Source organism: Mobula hypostoma, chromosome 30, assembly GCF_963921235.1.
Source record: "Mobula hypostoma chromosome 30, sMobHyp1.1, whole genome shotgun sequence".
NCBI classification, from domain to species: Eukaryota; Metazoa; Chordata; class Chondrichthyes; order Myliobatiformes; family Myliobatidae; genus Mobula; species Mobula hypostoma.
This window is the reverse complement of record NC_086126.1, coordinates 21,252,293-21,261,020: the sequence shown is the minus strand read 5'-3', so window position 1 is coordinate 21,261,020 and position 8,728 is coordinate 21,252,293. Positions and strand designations below refer to the sequence as shown.

Genomic DNA, 8,728 nt, shown 5'->3' with positions numbered 1-8,728 from the left:
ACCCCATGTACACATAGACCATTCAGCCCAAATACTCCATGCTAGCATTCATGCTCCAGGCACTCAGTGGGTCCAGGTCAACCATGGAGGTTGTGTCCTCACTGCCTGGGCAGTACGATACGGGGAGCGAGCTGTTGCCTATGCAGCTGGCTCCCGGATGAGAGCTGACGAGCCCCATCTGCCCGAAGCGACTGGTTTTAAGGTGCCAGTAACCTGCCTTTGCTCTTTCTCCTATTGGTAGAAACCGTGCCACCGGGCTTGGTAGCTGAGCCACAGGAGCTGGATTTGGTTCTCAGAAGCTATTTGAGACGCACGCCATCGGGAGCTTGTCCCCATTTCACCCCCGCTGTAACAACCTTAAAGGCCTGACTTTCCTGACACAGCCCGGTACATCACGGAAAACCAGCCTGCCTTCTGTGGACTCAGTCTGTGCCTTCTGCAGCCAACTTAGGCAAAGTCCCACCCATCGCAGACATTCTCTCCACTCCCATCAGGCAGAAGGTACAAAAGCCGGAATGTACACACCTCCAGACTCAAGGACAGCCTGTATCCCACTCTCATCAGGCTCCCAAATGGACCTCTAGGACAATAAGATGCATACTTGGCCTCACAATCTACCTGGTTATAACTGTCACCTTATCATTTACCTGTACTCATCAGGAAGCTTTTCAATGAAAGGGTTACCACATGTGGACTGCTTGACAGCTCTGGGTCTGTACTCATTGCAGTCCAAAAGAATGAAGCAGGATCTCACTGAAAGACATCGAATGTTGAAAGGCCTCGATAGAGTGAATGTGGAGAGGATGTTTCCTATAGTGGGGAAGTCTAGGACCAGAGGACACAGATAGAGTGGATGTGGAGAGGATGTTTCCTATAGCAGGGGAGTCCAGGATCAGAGGACACAGACAGAGTGGATGTGGAGAGGATGTTTCCTATAGTGGGGGAGTCTAGGACCAGAGGACACAGATAGAGTGGATGTGGAGAAGATGTTTCCTACAGTGGAGGAGTCTAGGACCAGAGGACACAGATAAAGTGGATGTGGAGAGGATGTTTCCTATAGTGGGGCAGTCTAGGACCAAAGGACACAGAGTGGATGTGGAGAGGATGTTTCCTATAGTGGGGGAGTCTAGGAGCAGAGGACACAGATAGAGTGGATGTGGAGAGGATGTTTCCTATAGTGGGGGAGTCTAGGACCAGAGGACACAGATAGAGTGGATGTGGAGAGGACGTTTCCTATAGTGGGGGAGTCTAGGACCAGAGGACACAAATAGAGTGGATGTGGAGAGGATGTTTCCTATAGTGGGGGAGTCTGGGACCAGAGGACACAGATAGAGTGGATGTGGAGAGGATGTTTCCTATAGTGGGGGAGTCTAGGACCAGAGGGCACAGATAGAGAGGATGTGGAGAGGATGTTTCCTATAGTGGGGGAGTCTAGGACCAGAGGACACAGATAGAGTGGATGTGGAGAGGATGTTTCCTATAGTGGGGGAGTCTAGGACCAGAGGACACAGATAGAGTGGATGTGGAGAGGATGTTTCCTATAGTTTGGGGAGTCTAGGACCAGAGGACACAGATAGAGTGGATGTGGAGAGGATGTTTCCTATAGTGGGGGAGTCTAGGACCAGAGGACACAGATAGATTGGATGTGAAGAGGATGTTTCCTATAGTGGGGGAGTCTAGGACCAGAGAGCCTTGTCTCAGAATAGAGTGACATCCATTTAGAACGGAGATGAGGAGGTATTTCTTCAGCCATAGAGTGATTTGGTGAATTTGAGGAATTTATTGCTGGAGGTAGCTGTAGAGGCTAAGTCATTGAGTATTTTTAAGGCAGAGGTTGATAGATTCTTGATTAGTCAGGGCATGAAAGGATATGTGGAGGAGACAGGAGATTGCGGTTGAGAGGGAAATGGATCAGTCATGATGAAATGGTGGAGCAGACTCGAATCAGAATCAGAATCAGGTTTATTATCACCGGCATGTGACGTGAATTTTGTTAACTTAGCAGCAGCAGTTGAATGTAATATATAATCTGGCAAAAAAATATCAATTGCAGAATTTATATATCGAATAGATTAAAAATCATGCAAAAAAACAGAAATAATATTACATTAAAAAAGTGAAGTAGTGTCCATTCAGAAATCTGATGGCAGAGGGGAAGAAGCTGTTCCTGAATCGCTGAGTGTGTGTCTTTAGGCTTCTGTACCTGCTACCTGATGGTAACAGTGAAAAAAGGCATGTCCTAGGTGCGTGAGGTCCTTAATAATGGACGCTGCCTTTCTGAAACACCGCTCCCTAAAGACTTCCTGGGTACTTTGTCGGCTAGTACCCAAAATGGAGCTGACTAGATTTACAACCTTCTGCAGCTTCTTTCAGTCCTGTGCTTTAGCCCCTCCATACCAGACAGTGATGCAGCCTGTCAGAATGCTCTCCACAGTACAACTGTGGAACCAATGGGTTAAATAACCTAATTCTGTTCCTTTATGATCTTATGTTCCTCTGCAAAAGCCAGCACGCCCATACCACCAGGGTCAAGGACAGCCTCTATCTGTTATCAGATTCTTGAACAGACTGCTTGTATGATAAGATGGGTTCCCAGTCTGCTTCATTATAACCTTTCACTTTATCATTTACATTTACCTGCCCTTCACACATCCGGTAGTGTTTACACTGAAACTTTGACAAAAGTGGAGAGTATACTGACTGGCTGCATCACAGCCTGGTATGGAAACACCAATACCCTTGAACAGAAAATCCTACAAAAAGCAGTGGATACGGCCCAGTCCATCACAGGTAAAGCCCACCCCACCATTGAGCACATCTCCATGAGGCATTGTCACAGGAAAGCAGCATCCAAGTTCAGGGATCCCCACCACCCAGGTCATGATCTCTTCTGACTGCTGTCATTGGGAAGGAGGTACAGGAGCCTCAGGTCCCACACCACCAGGTTCAGGAATAGTTATTACCCTCAACCATCAGGCTCCTGAACCAGAGAGGATAACCTCAACTCTGAACTGATTCCATCGGGAAGGAGGTACAGGAGCCTCAGGTCCCACACCACCAGGTTCAGGAACAGTTATTACCCCTCAACCATCAGGCTCCTGAACCAGAGGGGATAACTTCACTCAACCTCACTTGCCCCATCACTGAACTCCTCCCACAATCTATGGACTCTCTTTCAAGGACTCTTCATAGTAGTCATAGTCATAGTCATACTTTATTGATCCTGGGGGAAATTGGTTTTCGTTACAGTTGCCCATAAATAATAAATAGTAATAGAACCATAAATAGTTAAATAGTAATATGTAAATTATGCCAGTAAATTATGAAATAAGTCCAGGACCAATCTATTGGCTCAGGGTGTCTGACCCTCCAAGGGAGGAGTTGTAAAGTTTGATGGACACAGGCAGGAATGACTTCCTATGATGCTCAGTGCTGCATCTCATTGGAATGAGTCTCTGGCTGAATGTACCCACCCAGTGCATTATATAGTGGCTGGGAGACATTGTCCAAGATGGCATGCAACTTAGACAGCATCCTCTTTTCAGACACCACCGTGAGAGAGTCCAGTTCCATCCCCACAACATCACTGGCCTTACGAATGAGTTTGTTGATTCTGTTGGTGTCTGCTACCCTCAGCCTGCTGTCCCAGCACACAACAGCAAACATGATCGCACTGGCCACCACAGACTCAGCATCGTCTGGTAGATGTTAAAGGACCTCAGTCTCCTCAGGAAATAGAGATGGCTCTGACCCTTCTTGTAGACAGCCTCAGTGTTCTTTGACGAGTCCAGTTTATTGTCAATTCATATCCCCAGGTATTTGTAATCCTCCACCATGTCCACCCTGACCCCCTGGATGGAAACAGGGGTCACCGGTACCTTAGCTCTCCTCAGGTCTACCACCAGCTCCTTAGTCTTTTTCACATTAAGCTGCAGATAATTCTGCTCACACCATGTGACAAAGTTTCCTACCGTAGCCCTGTACTCAGCCTCATCTCCCTTGCTGATGCATCCAACTATGGCAGAGTCATCCGAAAACTTCTGAAGATGACAAGACTCTGTGCAGTAGTTGAAGTCCCAGGTGTAAATGGTGAAGAGAAAGGGAGACAAGGCAGTCCCCTGTGGAGCCCCAGTGCTGCTGATCACTCTGTCGGACACACAGTGTTGCAAGCACACGTACTGTGGTCTGCCAGTCAGGTAATCAAGAATCCATGATACCAGGGAAGCATCCACCTGCATCGCTGTCAGCTTCTCCCCCAGCACAGCAGGGCGGATGGTGTTGAACGCACTGGAGAAGTCAAAAAGCATGACCCTTACAGTGTTCGCTGTGTTCATGTTCATCTCATGTTCTCAATATTTATATTTAATATTTATCTATCTCCATTTCTGGAGACAGACTGTCCACTGACATCTTCTACAAGCCCACTGACTCTCATAACTACCTCGACTATACCTCTTCCCACCCCGCCACATGCAAAAATGCCATTCCCTATTCCCAGTTCCTCCGTCTCCGCCGCATCTGCTCCGAGGATGAGGCTTTCCGTTCCAGGACATCTCAAATGTCCTCTTTCTTTCAGGATCGTGGTTTCCCTTCTACCGTCATCAATGATGCCCTCACCCACATCTCCTCCACTTCCCACACTTCGGCCCTCACCCCATCCTCCCGCCAACACAACAGGGACAGAGTTCCCCTTGTCCTCACCTACCACCCCACCAGCCTCCGGATCCAGCACATTATCCTCCGCAACTTCCGCCACCTTCAACAGGACCCCACCACAAAGCACATCTTTCCCTCTCCACCCCTCTCTGCTTTCTGCAGGGATCGGTCCCACCGCGACTCCCTTATCCGCACGTCCATCCCCACTGGTCTCCCACCCGGCACTTATCCCTGTAAGTGTAAGGGCTACACCTGTCCCTACACCTGATCTCTTGCAACCGTTCAGGGCCCCAAACAGTCCTTCCAGGTGAGGCAACACGTCACTTGTGAATCTGTTGGGGTCATCTATTGCATCCGGTGCTCCCGGTGCGGCCTCCTCTACATAAGTGAAACCCGACGCAGATTGGGGGACCGCTTCGTCGAGCACCTCCACTCCGTCCGCCATGACAGACAGGATCTCCCAGTCGCCACCCACTTCAACTCTGCTTCCCATTCCCATTCAGATATGTCCATACATGGCCTCCTCTACTGCCATGATGAGGCTAAACTCAGGTTGGAGGAGCAACACCTCATATACTGTCTAGGTAGTCTCCAGCCCCTTGGTATGAACATAGAATTCTCCAACTTCTGGTAATTCCCTCCCCCTCCCTTCCTCTATCCCTATGTCACTCTGCCCCCTCACCCAGCTCCCTCATTGTTCCGCCTCCTTCTTCTATTACCCATTGTTTTCAGGGCTATGACGTCCCTGCTTCCCCTCCCCCATCCCTTTATCTTTCAAATTACTGGTCTATCAATTGACGCTACAAGCATTCTTCAAATCCTTCCCCATCTCTCATTCTTCAGTCCTGACGAAGGGTTCCGGCCCGAAACATCGACTCATCGTTTCTGACTGATGCTGCCCAACCCTCTGAGTTCATCCAGCGTACTGAACATGTTGCTTTGATCTTTTACAGCATCTGCAGATTATTTTGTGTCCTCAATATTTATTGCTTATTTATTTATCATTATTGCTTCTTTCTTTTTATATTTGCCCAGTTTGTTGTCTTGTGCACACAGTTGGTGCGGTCTTTCACTGATTCTGTTATGATTATTATTCCATAGATTTATTGAGTATGCCCACAAGAAAATGAATCTCGGGTTGTACATGGTGACATATATACACTTAAATACATTTAGTAATAATAATAAATATTGATCCCAACCACAAAATTCTTTCGTTACAGCAACAGCATTAAAAAACACACTTAGCAGTGTGTGTGTGTGAGTGTGTGTGAGCGTGTGTGTTTGTGTGTGTGTGTGCGCGCGCGTGTGTGTGTGCGCGTGTGTGTGTGAGTGTGTGTGAGCATGTGTATGTGCGCGTGTGTGAGTGTCTGTGAGCGTGTGTGTGTGTGTGTGTGTGAGCGTGTGTGTGTGTGAGCGTGTGTGTGTGTGCACGTGTGTGTGAGCGTGTGTGTGTGTGAGCGTGTGTGTGTGTGTGCGCGTGTGTGTGTGAGCGTGTGTGCGCGTGTGCACGTGTGTGCGCGCGTGTGTGTGTGTGAGCGCGTGTGTGTGTGTGAGCGTGTGTGCGCGTGTGCACGTGTGCGCGTGTGAGCGTGTGTGCGCGTGTGTGTGTGAGCGTGTGTGCGCGTGTGCACGTGTGCGCGTGTGTGTGTGTGTGTGCGCGTGTGCGCGTGTGTGTGTGTGTGTGTGCGTGTGTGCACGTGTGCGCGCGTGTGTGTGTGTGTGTGTGTGTGTGTGCGCGTGTGTGTGTGTGCGCGTGTGCGTGTGTCTGTGGCCTCCGTCGGTCGTGGTCGACCATGGGTACTGCGCCTCTGGTAGTCACTGGGAGTGGCCTCTCCAGGGCACAAGCCAGGGCAGAGTTGATATGGAGATCCATCTGTTGCCCATGCAGTGGGACCCCGCTCTCTGTGCTGATGACAGGCCCAAAGGAACGACGGAAGTCAGTACAGTTTGGTGCCAGCAACATCGCAGGAGTTGCCGTGTCGGTGCTGGGTACAGCAGTCAGCCACCTTCGGGACTCCGACTCCGGAATTTTCCTCGGGGTTTACTCCCAAAGCCTTTCCCGTGAGCGGGTATAGCCGCAAGGCAGCGGAGGTTTGAAATCGGAGTTTCCCTCACCTAGATGAGCTGCCATCTTTGGTTAACGAGCCCCATCTGCCCGGAGCAGCTGGTTTTAAGGCACCAGTGGCCCGCCTTTGCCCCTTCTCCTGTCAGGGAGAACAGCTCCACCGGGCATAAGAACTATGCCACATGTGAAGGCCAGGAGTTGGACTTGGTTGTCAGAGGCTGTTTGAGATGCACACCATGAAGAGCATTTGTTTAGCAGTGGGAGCTCGTCCCCACTACTACCCGTTGGCTATGAACCTTTGGAGCCTTAGCAGTGTGCAGACTTTAATAATAACATACACAACAACAATAATACGCACAATAAGTGTTTATCTGTGTATAATGTATGAAATAATAAAACAGACCCTATTGTACTATGATGTGTGTTCTCCTGTCGCATAGAGATGAACTGTTGTCTATGCATATTGCATTTGGAAGGAAAGATTTTCTGTAGCTATTCTTGTGAATGGGGAGCTGAATGAGCCTGTTTGAAAGGGTTATTCAGAAGGTCATGGAGAGGATGTACCAGATTGTCCTTAACAGATAACAGTTTGATTAGTGACCTCCTCTCCATCACTAACTCAAAGAGTCCGGGTTGTAGCCAAGGCCGGATCCAGCCTTTTTGATGAGTTTATTTAGTCTTTTTGCATCACCAGCACTGATGCTGCTCCCCCAACATAAACAGCAAAGGCGACTGCACTCGTTACAACCAACCAGTACTTTGTACTTTGAACTTTAATGAACTTTCCTGCTGGACCAACGACAGAGCCTCTGAAATAATAACACCAAGGAATTTAAAGTCGCACCACTGATCCTCCCGATGTGGACTGGTTCAGGGGCCGCTAGTTCCCTCCTCTTGAAGTCTACAATCAGCTCCTTGGTTGTTGTTACAACACCACTCAGGCAGATTTTCAAGCTCCCTCCTGTATGCTGATTCAACACCACCTTTCATCTGTTACGTACCCCGTAACGGATTAAAGAACCAGCAGAAAAGGAAAACACCTTAGAGTCTGGTATTGCTATTAACTAAAGCTCATTTATTAGTAATGTGACGAGAATACACATAAATTAAGATGTTTGCTGGCCTGGGCTTGCACTAGTGGCATCAGCAGTTGGTCTGCCACCTGTCCTCAGGGGAGGGAGAGATAAGGAACACAATGAAGCAGCATTTGGAGGTGTTAATGAAGGAGCCATCAGTATGGGTATTGTCAAGAGCGGCTCCCCCTTTGAACCCTGAACTGTTTGAAGTGATGGACAGGCGATCTGGAGATGTGTAATGAAGGGACGGGAGAGAGAGCTGTCTGGAGCAGCTCCCCCTTTGAACCCTGAACTGTTTGAAGTGATGGACAGGCGATACCCCAGCAGGGGGATAAAAAGGGACAGGTTCGCTAAGGCAGGACACACACACGACACCCGAGGTAACGAGACCCTGGAAGCGGTGCGCCTCCCACAAGTCGGTGGGAAGTACCGGGCCATAAACGCACGGGGTGGAAAGGTACGATCAGCGGGAACCCGGTGTGTGTCCGCCCTTGCCTGGGTGCCGGGTTCACTGCAGAGGATCGACCGCATCTGGAGGAGGGGTCACAGTCGGTGATCTCAGGTGACATCACAAAGGACCCGCCCGAAAGCTGCTTGTGAGCCATATCGCCGGTCTGTGAGTGAAGCCGTTCTGAATGATCAGTTGTTCCTGTTCCCTCTCTCTCTCTCTCCACGTTGTCCATCTCCATGGCAACGATTACTGCGAACTGAACTAAATTGGACTGAACTTTGTGTCACTTTGAAATTGGTCATTTACCCCTAGACAACGATAGAGCTTGATTGATGCTGTTATCTTAATTCTGTGCACGTGTGTGTTTATCATTGCTGAACTGTTGCAGTTATTATCCTTTCGATTACTGTGTTGCTTGTTTCTTTAATAAAACTTTCTTAGTCCTAGTAATCCAGACTCCAACTGAGTGATCCATTT

The 8,728-nt window shown here is 49.0% G+C and overlaps 1 protein-coding gene across 1 annotated transcript in view; it reads right to left on the bottom strand.

Moving 5' to 3' along the window:
• naaladl1 (N-acetylated alpha-linked acidic dipeptidase like 1) overlaps positions 1–8,728 on the bottom strand; it is a 130,120-nt gene that overhangs the window by 106,519 nt on the left and 14,873 nt on the right. The window lies entirely within an intron of this gene.